Genomic DNA, 15,917 nt, shown 5'->3' on the forward strand with positions numbered 1-15,917 from the left:
CACAGCTGCCAAGGCTATGGCAGTGCACTTACATCACCTTTCAGGATTCTCCGGTATTAAAGTTCACATTTTTCAAACGGTGATCTCTTGCAGCCATTTGAAGTCACAGAGCTGAAAAATTAACCGGTCCAAGCTTCAGAATACATAACACGTGGTATTGGAATTTCAGTGTGAGTGCAACAGTGACCTAATTCAGCTGCAATGTTATGAATGAGTGCACTTTATTATCTGTGTTTCATGTTCTACTAGCACAAAAAAGAATAACGGGGGTTTAAAAGGTGAGTGTGATATAGAGTACATTGAAAAGAAAAAAAAAACAGGACATTATCACCTCCAGAATCTCTCCTGATAGATTGTTTGGACAGGTTCTGCACTTTCAGAGTTGTGTGTGTGTGTGTGTGTGTGTGTGTGTGTGCACGCGAGTGTGTGTCTGCCAACATGGACTCTATGGACTGTTTCTATTTTGAGAGTAATGGCTGCTGGATTCAGGAGGGCCTGTTTCCATCTAATCTCCTTGACTTCTAGACAGGCAATTTGGGACACAGAGATGTGTTATCAGAGGGCCACCTTGATGGCGTGCTCTGATACATGCTTACATCCTCGCTGCATTTCAGAGACGTCCCCACACACTCACCACCACTACTACAGTCACATAATCATTAGCAGAAGTGGTGAAAGAAAGATAAATGAAAGCAAATTTCAATACATTTATTCATGTAGCGGAAGGTATAAGCTACCACCAGTGGTGGAAAGTAACATTTACTCTATTATAACTTAGTACAATTCTGAGTAACTTGTACTTTTCTTCATAATTACTGATCATTTTATGGTACTTTATATTAGCTGCGTAGCTGTGGGTGGGCCTAGGTGGGCCTGGGTCCACCCACTTGGCACTCAGGCCCAGCCAATCAGAAGGCTTCCTTTTTTTTGCTGGATCATCCAGTGAATAGCAGTCAGCGCTGTTTCAATTATCTGACTACGACCATAAAGTGGTAGTGCATCTCACAGCAGCCCCTAGAATTTTACTTTATCCATGTTTAAATAAATACTCCTCTGTGTTTATTGTCTACGTCATCCAGTTACATAAAAGTTACTACGAGTATGCATATACATTTGGCTGAATGTCACCAGATAACGCTGTCACTTGTTAAACGGAAACACCTGTACACCGAGGAACAGAAGTCTGAGGAGCAAGAGGAAGTCGTTCTCAACCGTATATTGAAATGTGAGTGTCTGTCCGTCTTGTGAGGATCTTTGTGTGGCTGTGTTTTTGTGTGAGAGTGAGTGTCTTTTGTCTGGTGAGGATCTTTGTTTCCCCATCTAGGTGCTCTCTCTCTGATTGGCTGGAGGTGTGGGTTCGGTCTGGGGTGTGCCGGCTGCTGATTGGTCCATCCATCATCCCTGCAGTTTAAAAATGATCAGTCTGACAGCAGTCTTGTTCTGTCCTCGGCCTCCAAACCTTTGTGTTAAAGCTGTGGTCTACAGTTGAATTAGTAGCCTTGGTGCCCTAGTTGGCTTCGTAATTGTGTAACTTGTTGTAGGTTTTCTTTGTTGCTAGAGATAGCACTTCAGTGGACCTGGTAAACTAAAATCTTTTCTCCTGTTTATCTGCTGTATCCTAGGAAGCCAGGTTTAGTAACTGTCATTGTGTTTGCTTTTTTATTTTGTTCAGGGTTAGTCAGATAATTTGGCCTTTGTTCACCCTGAGTTATATTGTTTCATTTTATTATTTGTTAACTTGATTTTTAGTAATAAATCTTTTTTACTAAACTTAAAATTTAGTCCTGTGACTGTAATTTGGGGACAGGGGTGGGAACGTAATTTATACTTTTATTTTGTGCCCCCTAGCACTCTAGATGGGAGCGTAACAGGCCCTTGTCACCCTACTGTACTCATAACAAGGCCTACTGGTGAAAGACTCTGGCATCAGGGCATCACATCAGATTGAACTGTTTGTCCCTGCTCACCTTTGAAAGGGACTATGAAGTCATTTCAGTGTTCAACACCAAGAAGCTCCGTCGTCTCCCACTGGAATCATCAAAAGTAAGATCATTTACAATTATGGACTAATGGCCTATTTCATTATTATTATTGTTTATTGGGTATAGTTTATGTTCGGTGTACATAATTGGATTTTATGCTGATGTTGCTGCCAGCTGTGTGTGTGAATATGTGGCCACCGTGCCAGGCTATGTTAAATTGTATTTTGTAACGTTAATGCAGGTGATCTGTCTATACGCTTGATTAAACTGTGTGTGTGAATATGTGGCCGCCGTGCCAGGCTATGCTATTTCTGTTTGTCTCGTTGGATCAGAATCAGCTTGATTGTCCAGATATGAGTAGTAGACCTACACACATAGGCTACCAGGGATCTGACTCTGGTTATTTTGCTCTGATTGTAGGACGGAAATAGAAATGCAGCTAAAAACAAGGTCGACAAAGCTGAACAAGAGTGAAGAGAGAAGATAAATATACATGTCAGGTGCCTGTAAAATCACCTCTGATGATGATGTAGAAGGCTGGTAGGATTAAACTGCGGTGCACGGCTCCTATTTTGGTTCACGTATGCCTTTCAGAGTCTTATAAGTGGATGTTTGGTCTTGGACGGGACAGGCCCACCTGATTTTCTCTGTGCCCACCCTCACTGTGATTTATGCCCACGCCACTGCTCATTATACAGTATGTCCGCTTGATGTCAAGGCAGGCCGCTTCCAATAGAAGAAAGAGCAGAAGACAGAATAAGCAGGAATGCTCTGTTCCTACAGAAAAAGGCCTCATATTTTCATAGAATCCTTGTGAAAACTACTTAAAGGACCGATATCGTGCTCATTTTCAGGTTCATACTTGTATTTTGTGTTTCTACTAGAACATGTTTACATACTTTAATGTTTAAAAAAAACTTTATTTTCCTCATACTGTCTGCCTGAATATTCCTGTATATATCCTCTGTCTGAAACGCTCCGTTTCGGTGCATTTCAACGGAATTTTAATGGAATTTTAATGGAATTGCGTTGCTAGGCATTATTTTGGGTCCATGTTTACTTCCTGTCAGCTGATGTCATTCACATACACTGCAACCGGAAATAAACTGGGACACATTTAGAATATTTACGTTTAAAAGCGTGTAATAGTCTAAATATTGTATATATGTGACATCACAAATGGACAGAAATCCAAACAGCTTGTTTCAAACGCACAATTTCTGAATACGGGCTGTTTGTATTTCTCCATATATTATGCATTTTGATAATTTAATAGTATTTATAAAGCACTTAAACCTGCTTTATATTATAAAAGACATGAAAATCTCACTTTTTACAATATGGGAGCTTTTGAAGGTATAATATGCAGCATTTCCTTAAAAGTATAGACTCATACATAAATAGTCCTTTCCAATCATCACTTCTGCCCCACTAGCAGTGTGTTGTGGTGTCAGAGACCCTGTACCCCCTCTGTTTCTCTCTTTTCTTCTTATTTTGCTGTGTTTTTGACATTTCTGGGCGTCAGCAAATAGCATTTGGGCCCTGTGGGAGTGTGACCCCCAAAACAATAACAGTGAGCAGGGTGTGTCATTTAATATTTTGCTACTAATGTAATCCAGCAATTTGATTATTGAGTGAGCACATACAAATCCCTTCCATTTCTACTGAGTCCAAGGAGAATACTGGTGTCACCTTAATTTAACTATAGGCTCGGGCTTGAATGTTAAACCTTTAGCCAAAGAGAATATTGTCATGCAGCACTTAAAGTAAAACTTCCCGCTCATGAATGCAGAGGACATTTTTCCCAATCAGACGCTCACTTGTCTCACCTCTCTGTTGTTTCTCTCCCCGAGGAAACTTAATAAAGGTGATCAGTCTTAACTAATGGACCATTTGGAAGTGATGTGAGCAATTCTAGTAAAACGCAGTGGTTTTCCTCAGGCACATTTATAAAGCGAGGAGGGGCTGACAGCATTCGCAGCAGAAAATCAAGCTGCGGGAGACATGTTGTTGTAGACCAATTAATTGTGTCAAATTCAAGGAATGTCTGCACAACATCTCTGATGTTTCCCACTATCAGCCGTAGAATCCTGGCGGTAAACAGCAAAGAATAATACTTACGACTGGTTATCAACAGTTGGCCAGCGGTGGCGTAGAACTCAAATTTAGAAGATAACATTAAAATGCACAGGCATGCTCATAGAAACAGTGCATATGCCATTGCATCATTCGTCTCCACCAGATGCTGATTGAACTGAGAACACCCCTTGAAATGTATATTATGCAAAACAGAAAGCCTCAGCCGGGTGTGTATCCGCTTACTAAGTCTACAATGTCATTCTTCCCCACCATTTCCACTTCCTCCTCCCTGTGGATGGTACTCACGCTACTGCTTTCAAGCTAGTGTGCTTTTCTCCCCTCGCATATTGTCAAGAGCCATGTGGCAGACTGCAAAATGCATTGTAGAGGGCTGTTGTATAATATCAACCGCTATACAGTGACCAAACTTCCTACTGCATGAAAGAGAGTAATGGAAATGTAATGTTAATAGCTCATTATCCTAAACACCTGATGCAGCATGGGGGCATGGGGATGTGTTTTAAGTTTGAATATCTTAGTGGAACAGAATCCCTCAGGGGATTTTAAGAAAGAAACACCTCCCCGACGACTTGGAGACCGAGTGTTCCTTAATTATTATATAAACTGCACAGGGCCTTGGTAAATTCTACAGTAGAATAATTTCACCTCGCAATTGAACCAGTTGAATAATATCAGGTACATTTGCCAAATATGGACGACGCCTCAGGCCCTTCATGGTGAAATATTGGGATGGGTTTGATTTGCAAATTAGAACAGTTGGACAGTGAATTTAAACCGGTTAAGCTGGCACACTCATCTGGCAGTTTATTACCTACTTAAAACTAATGCAGTCTAATTCAACAGTTTTATCTGTAACACTTTATTTGGATAGTCCGCCTGCAAATAGTTTACAGAGAATTTGTAATATTTCAACAGCTTTTTAAATGACATTCAACAATTCAACTGTTTTGCTTTGTCTGTAGAGGATGAACAGATTATCTATAGAGTAAATATTACAATTCATGAACATGCCTACATATTCTCAGAATAATTGAGATCAATGGTTCCCAACCTGGGGTCCGGGCCTCCCTTATAGGGGGGCGTCAAAGATCACAGCGGGTGCACCAGGATTGGTCTGCTCTGAGTTTTTCTCAAAATTAGATTTGCCACATGTATAACTAAATCATGAAAATACACTTATTGGATAATTTATGCAGTCCATACATGAAATTTATACGAAACTTTATTTGTTTGCTACTAAGTAAGCCACATTCTGTTTAAATCCGGTATTTGTGCACAGTTGCAGATAAAGATTAGGCTACACTAATATTATTAGTCTTATAGGCTACTATTTGTACAATTGTTGATGCATAGGATTGTTTCAGACTTGTGTGATCCAAACATTTTCAATAACGCCTTGTAAAGTCCAAAAATCAAAAGTTGTTGAAAAAACTAGATATAATATGTTTTTTATCTGAGGACATATTTGTTGGCGTTTAGCCTTTCAAAAACTGATTTTTTTTTGTTTTACTGCGGTCAAAAAAATGCTTGCTCTCCCGCTTGCCACCCACAAATGGAGGCAAGCACTGATAAGTTATATTAATTAAAGAAAGTACTTGATTTGATAAAAAAAAATACTAACTCGGGTGATGATGTCAGAAAAGTTGGTGGGGCAGCTCAGCTTTTCTTAGCTGATTTTAGATGAACTACTGGTTCAAGATAATCTGTTAGTTCAAGATAATCTGTTAAAGGTGCTAAGTGTGTGATCTGTGGTTTAACAAAGTTCTAACCCCATCCCAATATACTTGTGTTTACATCAGAATAAACGCTAATATTAAAGCAAATATAACCGTGGGTTATCATACTAAAATATTCTAACATCAGGAGAATAAAACTTATTTTGAAAGCAATCTTATTTTATTGGTGTCAGGGGGTCGCCATCATGTTTTATAGTGTGCGGGTGTGGAATGTATCTGCGTAGGCAAACCCTGATTGCAGTATGAATAAAAGCAAGATTGGGGTGAAGGATGTTCTTGCCACTTTGATTCACCTAGACGAACAGTTAACTAATTGATAACTCTATATTTATATATAAAATAGCCAGTAATTAATTTTTCTTTGCTTTACAGCATACCAGTGTTACAGTGAGGTCGAATAGGCTGTTTTGAATGTATCTTGGCTGAAAGGCCTTTGTTGCTGGGCCTGTGCATATGGGGCAAATCAAGAGCATGCATTTGTTTGACTGTTGAAACTTTTTACGCTTGGGTGATTACACAAGTAACACAAGTCAGTCTTTAAAATCCACTAACACTCAACGAACAACTTTGAAGACTTCAAGAGTTGCAGAAGTGACTGCTAGTTACTGGAGCGTTCACAATGTATGAGCTCTAACAAGCAACACAGGCACAGCAGCATGCATTCGGAAAATAACTGTACATTACAAACAGGCCTACACTGATACATGGCCACATACAGCCCAATTGCTCTCAAGTAAAACCAGTGCATTATAACCATAGACTGTATATGACGTAGTCACCGTGACGTCACCCATTGGTTTGTGGATTACGGTGTTGAAGCCTTGAGTTCGGCATTTTGGCAGTTGCCATCTTTATTTGTGGCTGTCGCCATCTTGGTTTTTGGCCGTCACCATCTGTATTTTTTGGAACCAGAAGTGACACGAGAGGGTGGAGCTAAGTAAAACCGAATGCTAAATAAGACATTTTTAGGTAGTATCCTGTTAATCACAAGGTAGCCACGCCCTAAAGCATCCCCTGCTTTATGGTCTATTTGACTCTAAATTGGGACCATAATTTACTATATGAACATCATGCTGTATTGGAGAAGACTTGAATGTAGCGATTGAGACCGTAAACTCATGTTTACAATGTTTACCTCCATGCAACCAAAGGAATCGCCCCCTGCTGGCCATTAGAAAATAATGTAGGTTTAAGGCACTTCTGCATTGGCTTCACTTTTCAGAACAGGAAGTTGCCGCCTGATAATGACCTATGAATAACAACGCCTCCAAATGGTTCCCTTTCTTTTACTGTAAAGAAGTACAAGAACATTCTGAAAAATTTTCACCTTTTAATGAACAATCCATTTACAAAACAGATGAACAGCCTGAGATGTCTCATTGATGTCTTGGCTATGACTAAAAACAGAATCTATTGTCAGTTGTCCTTGCAAGTGCTTGTATTTTTCACCATGATGAGTCTGATAGTGACACCGAATATTATATTCTTTGAGCACTTACCTCTGTGAAAAAATACAAACTTGCCCATTTTTTATCTTGGAAAACCTGACGCTGTGTCCACTTTTCTCCTTTTCGACAAAGACATTTTCCAAGAGTGTCAGCAAATTCTTGTCAGCTTATGATTTCTATTTGGTTTAATGCATTTGAGATCTGATTTGTTGGCTTTCTCTGTGGCTTAACAAAGTTCTAACCCCATCCCCATATACTTGTGTTTACATCTGAATAAACACTAATACAAAAGCAAATATAACAGAGGGTTATCATACTAATATATTCTAACATAAGACTCACTTGTTCCTCATCCACATTCACCGCTGCTCTCTCTCTATCTTGCTTCACCACTCACTTCCCACATACGCACACACTCTACACGCTGGCCCTTCTATTCTCCAATGGACCTGCGCTTCTCTTACAACAACTGGCTCTAGATTGGGCCATTTGTGTTTTTGCGTCGTCCACAGTAGTTCTCCATACGCGCTCGGCACACAGGAGAAGTTTCCATTGGTTGCAATCTGCAACCACGCTGCTAGATGTCGCCAAATCCTGGATACTGGATACCAGTGATATGTGGAAATGTTAAACTACAGTCTACATCATAATCTACATATTATGCAAAGTTTTTTGTAGATGTATTTTTTTTGTTTGACCTCTCGAACAACTAACCTCTGCCCTCTTCCTATTAGAGGAAGAAGAGGTGAGCTAGAGGCCTGGTTTCAGTATCGATGTCTCTGGACTCGCTGCTCACAGTCCCAAGGGAACAACCCTACACTGCTGCTCCAGATGGCCAGTGCAGCTGCACCAAATATAATATTCTATTTTGCCCTTATATGGTCCATTTGCACAAGGACCTTCACTTTAATGTGATTAACTCTAATCCATGCAGGTAGAGGCGAGCTGCTGGTAGAACGGATGCTGCATCTATATTGCAAACAAAGCTGCTGTAAATCAGTTCTCTCTGCCTTACATCTGTGTGGTGCCAGTCACGTCTAATGTAGCTCTGGCTGAGCCTCGCAGTTTTGCTCCACGGTTGTTTATGGCTGTTGGTGTCAACGGAACTGTGGTCTGACTGTTTGTTAAATAAAACATACTGCTCAGGAGGGAACTCGTTAGTGCCAGCCTCTCTCTCTCTCTCTCACTCTCACTCTCTCACACACACACTCACACACAATCTAACTGTCAGATATATGTATGAACACAGACACATTCACACCAGATTAGTGCCATGGGAAATGTTGAGTTGACCATTAGCATGAAAACCGGGGTTGAGAGCTGAATAAAACTCCGCCTGAGGTTAAAGTTCTGAGTTTATTCATGTGTCATCTGCCACATTGAACACGGAGTGTGAACATAAACAGGACATTCCTATGTGCAAAGGCTTGGCCTGAGTCACTTCCTATGGGCCTGCATTAGCATAGGACATTGCATGAGAAACATTAAACTTATAGCATCCCTGCGAACGTCATTGAGGAAGCCCGAGATCGGCTCTTCTTCTGCTCTGATGGTTGACTTCCGTGCTCATTCTCTGACAAGTCAAAGAGCAGTGATTTAACCCCTTTAATCCCTTTAACGCCGGCTGCTATTCTGTCTTTCAGAGGCTGTAGCGGGCGTACACATGTATATGAAACTACAAAACCTAAGGAATCCATTTGTACCCATCATGTCATGCCAGCTTGTCCAGAAGAACACTAAATAATGCTATGAAGTTACGCTAAATTTTGGCGAGGAAATACAGGCTTGGCGATATTCAAGGTTGTCCCTTGACCTCTGACCTCAAGATGTGTGACTGAAAATGGGTTCTATGGGTACCCATAAGTCTGCCCTTTACAGACATGCCTGCAAAAACCATGCAGGTTTTTGAATGCAGTATAAATGTTTTATTTTCACCTATTCTAAAAGGGTGTGTTTGAATATTTCTGCATACTGGGTTTCCTAAACAATCTTGGATTACATAAATTGGGTATGACTGTAAAGCTAAGACTCTTGTGGATCCAGTGAGTCCATCTTCTCAATCAGAGCATTTAGAGCACTTTTTAGAAGCTCAAACTTATTTGTAAAAACCTCCAGGAGCTTCGAATTAAAGTCACCTCAGCTTCTGTGAGAGTACACATCTAAATATGACCACGCACATAACCACTTTGTCCAAGATGGACATGCCTTTTACATCACTTAAAGCTGCAGTGGGTAGAAATGACAGTAGTGCATGAGACAGGTAATCGTTAAAAAATAATTTGTCTTCTGTGAGGAAAACAACCAATCAGAGCTGATCTGGAGTCTGCCATCCAGCTGCCATCTATGAGTGCCGGCTCTCATTCACTTGCAAACTCGGATCAAACTAGTCAGCGCTGATCAAATATGAATCAATATACTGGTACTGTAATGCCTATTTCTCTCCTCAAATGTTTTCAGAAAGATCTTGTAGTGCACGGTTTAGCTGTAAAATGAGACATTTTGTGACTCTGCAGCCCTGTTGAGAACAGTTGTGGAAATACCAAGCACCGCCCACTAGCCGGAGCACAGCCAATAGGAACGCTCTCTCTCTCTGAAATGACCTGTGATTGGCCAAAGTCTCCTGTCACGGGCTAGATTTGTTAAAGCCTTAAAACAGAGCCATGAGGAGGTGCAGAAGTCTAGTTATCTCTCTCTCAAAGCACTTGAATTACAAAATGCTGAAAGGTTATTATGGAATGTTTACCCAATGATGCCACAAATAGACTGCCTACCCCCACTTTAAAGCTAGAGTTGTTCTTCAAAAACATTTTTTGTTATATTTATTGAAAAGCTATCTGTGGCTTCCGTGGCACTGTAATAAACTACCTAACTACCTACCTACCCTTGACAACTGCGAGTACTAACAATAGCCATGTTTGTTGTTTACGTTCATAATGGTAATTTTGGGGGAGTGGCTTTGGAGGGAACCTTGAAGGGACGGACCATCAGTGTACCAACTTTTGGAACTAGTGCTGCAGGCTACTTTCATTGGAAAAGAGTTGGCAACACTGGGCTGGCTTTTTAGGTTGGATAACTTTTAAAATCTAATGTACTCCTGTTAGTTTCTCAACATTACCAACCCTGGCTTTAAGCTCTGTCTACAAAATGCTGCATGAGGCTTGCCCCAAACTGAATCGTCAGCTTGCGTGTCAGGAACACAAAGTACCACATATCCCAACAGAATAACAAACATTGAATACAGACAAGCTGTGTGAAAGATGTGCTTGTCTAGCATGCCTGTATCCAAATGAAAAAGTTATTACTACATGCTGCTGACACTCAATTTAAGAAGTTTTTTCTGCCCATGCAGCCAGAGAGGTACTGTGCTCATAAATGTAATTCACAAACAGACCAAAAGATTGCATCTACATCTGGACAATACCTGACTTTTTCACAATGGTAAAAGCTAGAAGAAAAAAGTACAAGTACTGGAAGAGACTTCTTTATGGGAGCAGCGTTGGCTAGATACTGAGTCCAACAACTATTGAATATTACCACAGAACTAAGACATGCATAAAACAGCTCAGGGATATGTGTAGACAATGTAGACACTCTTCTTCTTGCCTCCCTTCTGCATGAACTGTGTATCATACTTTTCCTGAACTTTTAAAGTGCACTGGTGTAATGAAATTTTACAGTACAGGCAACCAAAGTTTCATACGAAAAAGGAGCAAGTGCAAGAACAATTTTGCTACACTAAGGTGTTATCGTCCTGCCCACAGTCAGCAAACTGCCACTGTCAAAACCCTTCTTAATTAAACTCAACAAAAACCTCAGCATTCAACTCACTAACAAAGGACTCAACTGCAAATGACAAGGGAAACGAAAGAATAAAAGAAAAGCCAAACTATACTAACAACTCCTTCTAACCCGCCTTCCAAACCAGCGCACTTGCTTGAGTCCCACGAGTCCAATTAGCCACAGCATTTTCATATGTTGCAGGATGATTACACTGCCACTCAGCCCGGCCTCAATCAGAAAAGTGAAGCTCAAAGGAAAAGACCTGGGTTGAAACAAGTACAACCGTACAAAAAGAGAAACCACAGTGCTGTCAATCTGAATAAGGCAATAATGTTGCTTAACTGAGCTCTGAAATGTGTCCAGCAGAGAATGACTTACATCCAAATGGTAGTATATTCATATTAACACGTTGTCATACCTAAATGGCAAATTCAAATTCAAACGAACAGATTCAAATGAGCATTTTTGGATCTGTCACCACTATGGTCGAGGCAACTAAAACTAGTTGGATAAGATAGGGGGAAATGAAGACATGCTGCAGAAGGTGGTTTCCCTCGTTAAAATGTTGACGTAGAGGTGGCTGATGCAAAAATACTCATATGAAATGTATTTGTAATGGTCATTTGGTGATGTTTTGGAGGGCAATGATAAAGGATGTCATCATGCCGATTGGCAACACATTCTCACTCCCAACTCGTCGAATACCGCCGCTTGGTCAGTGGCACTCAACATCAGAGACCGACGCATGTGGTACCCCTCTTGCGTTACTTTTGGACGGATCAGGGACAGCGTGTCAATATACATTTGTTACATGCATAGTGTGCTTTCAAAATAAACGTATGTTTTCACAGGAAGTTAGGTTTAGGCAACACAACTACATAGCGACTCACGGGACAGAGGATACCGACGAGTCACGCGACTGAAGACAAAATAAGTCAACGTTACTTTTAATTTCACACGGGACACGAACAGCGGAAATTCTTGTGTTTGTTTGACCCATCCACTGCAACCTCCCGCCCGAACCTTAGCAGACACTCACGCTATTAATACTACGTCACTTGCTCTGACCGTCGATTAACGTCGTGGGTGGGTTTACATTGGAGTTAGTTGCAAACTCGGTTCGTCACATACTGTCGCTGAAGGGTGCTTTTGTGCGTCGGTTTCCGATGCCGAGGGGCGCTTACCAAACGGCCGTATTTGACGAGTTGGGAGTGAGAACGGGTTGCGATAAGTGGATGCCCAAACATTCACTGTGACCTCCTGCAAAGGAATTTTTGCAATCCGTGGATTTGCTTGAGTAGAAGAAGAGAGCAAGCAGCGAAGCCAACTCTAGCCCTTTTGGTGCCCTAGGCAAAATCCGGGTTTGGAGCCCCAAATTAAAATAAAAAAATATCGTTATTATTATTTTAGAGGGTGACCAGCGCCCCACAGAAGGTGGCGCCATAGGCGGCCGCCTATATTCCCCTATGCCTTAAGCTGGCCCTGATGCAGTGTTAGACATTTAACAATATTGTGTACTTTTGTTTCTGATGATGAACCGTCCTTATTCCCACAACCACAGGGGGTCTCTTGTTAGAAAATCATTAACAAAACAACAACAAAAAAAACGCTGCATTGGTGTCTCATCTCTTCCTCTTCCTCAGAGTGATGTTGGAGACTTTTGATAAACATAATTTGAAAAGTTTCCACCATCAACAGTCCAGGCTGATGGAACTGCGTCACAGTTTGGCCAATTCCCCTAAAATCCTAAATGTCCTAGACTTCAGCGCCCATCCCGGGGAGGACGTTCGGGTAGTTCATAATCCTGCCAGTACATGAATGCGTAATGAGGCCGGCACTGTTTGGGCTTGGAGGTGTTGTGCGACAATACAACCGCACTCTTTGTTTGTAACAGGTGAAAGAAACACATACATAACACATACAGGGCAGCCTATAGCCCTGCGGAGTGAACGGCATCATGCTATTAGTCTTATTTACTTTTAATGTGACAGAGACAGAGAACACCGCGCAGCAGCCTTTTATTACAGAGCCTTGAGAAATTGGGAGTCATGCATCACTTTCCTTCCCCTTTCTCCTCTCTCTCTGTCTATCTCCTCCGTTGTTTTCTCCCTCGATCCATCTATCAATTTCGCTCCTTTCAGCGCTGAGAGGATACATTATCTTAAGTTCACACATGGCACACAGAAGCCTCCTCTCCCCTCATAACCCTACCCCTTTTATCCGTCTCCATTTTCTACCATAACTCACTTAGAGGTGGCATCTCCAAGTCGACAAATGGAAGAGATTTAATTGGAAAGTGTTACAGGGGAGGTGGGGCTGTTTATTGTCTGCTATGGCGGCTGGAGGAGAGACACCCACCCGTGATGGAGTTTGGAAGGACTGACTTTGCAGAACAGACTGCAGATGCTTTGCCTGGAGGTGAAGCTGCTGCTGCAGAAGACAAGTTACTGTGAAATGCAGCCGAGGAGGTGGGAAAGGCCACCGAGCGTGGCTAATGTCTCCAACACCACCCCCCAGCCTCCACTAAACCTCGACCGGACACCGTAATAAATGTTATAATATTTTGACTCTTATATTATTCATCATATTCTCTCGGCTAAATTATTTATCAACGCATTCCCAGCTAAAGTGAGAGGAAATTGATGATCCAAAGCTTTCACGCATGCTGGATTATGGAGCCAGCAGAGCTCGAGGCTGTTCAGGAACGGGTACCCAAAGTCTACTCACGCTTTCAGCATTTCAAATCTTTCTCACCGCAAGGCGAAGATGAAATCCATAACATTATGCTTTTTTTTTTTTCTCATGTAAATTTGACTTCTGTCTTCACCAAAATCAAGGTAAGACTGTAGCACACTGATGGGCTGCAGTCGTAGGCACAACACTGAATGATGAGTGCTGTTTATGATCACACCAGATGTAAACAACCTTGATTGTATTAGTGGTATATGTATACGGAAGCCCTGAAAGGCAAGCAAGGATTTTTTTTTTTTTTTCAGGTGATCCATTTTTTAAGTCCGATCTGAATTATTTTCTCTCCTGTGTTTATGACTGAAGAACAGGTGGGGAAATGTTATTTTTTTCTGTGAAACTGGTAAAAAAAAATATTTTTTTAGGCAGATTTTTCTACTTTTTTTTTTCCTGTCTGAAAACAAGTGAAATGTGCTTGTTTTTTTTAGGCAGATTTTTCTCTTAGAGGAAAACAGTTGAAAAAAATTCAGGCTGATTCTTCTAAGTTCCTTTTCTTCCTGTGTGAAAACAAATGAAAAAAAAAATCCAGCTGAGTTTTCAAAGTTATTTTTGTGCCTCTGTGTGAAAGCAGGTGAAACAATGTCTGGTTAAATGTCTGTTTACTTCCGAACACTGTAACAAGAAATAAACTGGGACACATTTGGAATGTATATGTTTACGACTGTGAATTGGTCTATTATTGTCTTGTTTGCAAGTTATGCAACATTACTGTCATGTCTTTCTTTTGGCTAGTAATGTATTGTAATCTGCACTCATCTCAATTTAAAAAAAAAAAAAAATGTGTCCACCTGTTTTCACAGGTGTGGTAAATATGCCAAATATTTTTTCACACAGGAAAAAAAGGAGCTTAGAATTTTTTTTACCACCTGTTTCATAGAAAAAGATTATCCTGGCAAAACATTTTTTTTTCCCCTGAGTCACAAACACAGGAGAGAAAATAATTTAGATCAGACTTAGAAAATGGATCGGAGGGGCTCTGCAAACATCAGAGCTCGCAAGAGATGATACCTCCACTCAGAGCCTCGACTCAGAGCCTCGACTCCCCCGGTTCTCACCTGCCTTCTGACGACACCGGTCCAACATCCTTGTCGATCCGACCACAACTCTGATTACTCCCTCCATCCCTTCATCCCTTCATCCCTCATCCGCCCTCCGCACCCTTAGACCATCCCTCCTACAGCATCATGGCTCCCCTCCATCTTTTATATGTAATAAACTATTCTTAACCTATATCATTATAGGCGTGGTCTTTGTTAGTGAATAGTCACTTAAAAAACTAGGGTCCAGGTTGAAAAATACCAAAGTTAACCTTTAAACAAAGTGCCAGTTATATAAAATTAGGTTTCAAAATAGTGAAAAAATAAGCAGTATTCTCTGGTCGTGTTTGGTCGCTGCCCAACGAACTATCCTTACCATAATCATTTGAGATTAATGTCAAACCATAAGCATCTCGCAAGAGTTTTGCAACTTAGGGGTTACCTTCTAGGCATGACCGTATTCTCTGCTCTGAAACGCTGGGGGCGTGTCTGCTGAAGGCTCTGCAACCACGCCCAATCGCAGGTGAGGGTTGATTACATATGTACATTTACAAGATATATATATATATACAACATTTATTGTTGGCCGCACTGCTGCGCGCTACTTTTGCAGAATGTTAACATGCATGCTCTATGTGCAGAGAATGCACACCAGAGCCGGCTAACTTCCGGTTAGCCGTAATAATTCAGTCGTACGGCTCTTCTAGAAATGTTATCTGACCGAATCGATCACGTTGTGATAGTGAAATGAGTAATTTTGCCGGGTTGTGATGCTCAAAACAATTCATCCAGCTTTTTACAGCTGCAACAGGAGCGACGGAGTAGGCTACAGCGGAGTGTATGACCTAGTTTAACTATCATAATGTGACTGTCAATAATCATCTATAATGTGTTTAGACACAAATCTCTGATTTTACCCAGACTTTAAAGAGGTGAAGAAGGACTGCAAAACAATACTTTAAAAGTGATTGTATATGCATGTAGTGTCCACTCACCATCCCGCCATCCAGGCCTGCAGTTGTTTTCAGGTCAGTGCTGACCTCAGAGCAGCTTCCTGATGAGCTTCTGTCATGGTCATCCATCTCA

General features: G+C 41.1%; 1 long non-coding RNA gene across 1 annotated transcript in view; it reads left to right on the forward strand.

The window, feature by feature from the left end:
• The first annotated feature begins 1,433 nt into the window (after positions 1–1,433).
• The window catches only part of LOC141759916 (uncharacterized), an 80,482-nt gene continuing 65,998 nt past the window's right edge, over positions 1,434–15,917 (forward strand). Inside the window, exons 1-2 of the long non-coding RNA XR_012592229.1 lie at positions 1,434–1,630; positions 1,849–2,043. This is a non-coding gene — a long non-coding RNA (uncharacterized LOC141759916). The remainder of the gene's footprint in view (positions 1,631–1,848; positions 2,044–15,917) is intronic.

The sequence above is a fragment of the Sebastes fasciatus genome, chromosome 21, assembly GCF_043250625.1.
Source record: "Sebastes fasciatus isolate fSebFas1 chromosome 21, fSebFas1.pri, whole genome shotgun sequence".
NCBI classification, from domain to species: Eukaryota; Metazoa; Chordata; class Actinopteri; order Perciformes; family Sebastidae; genus Sebastes; species Sebastes fasciatus.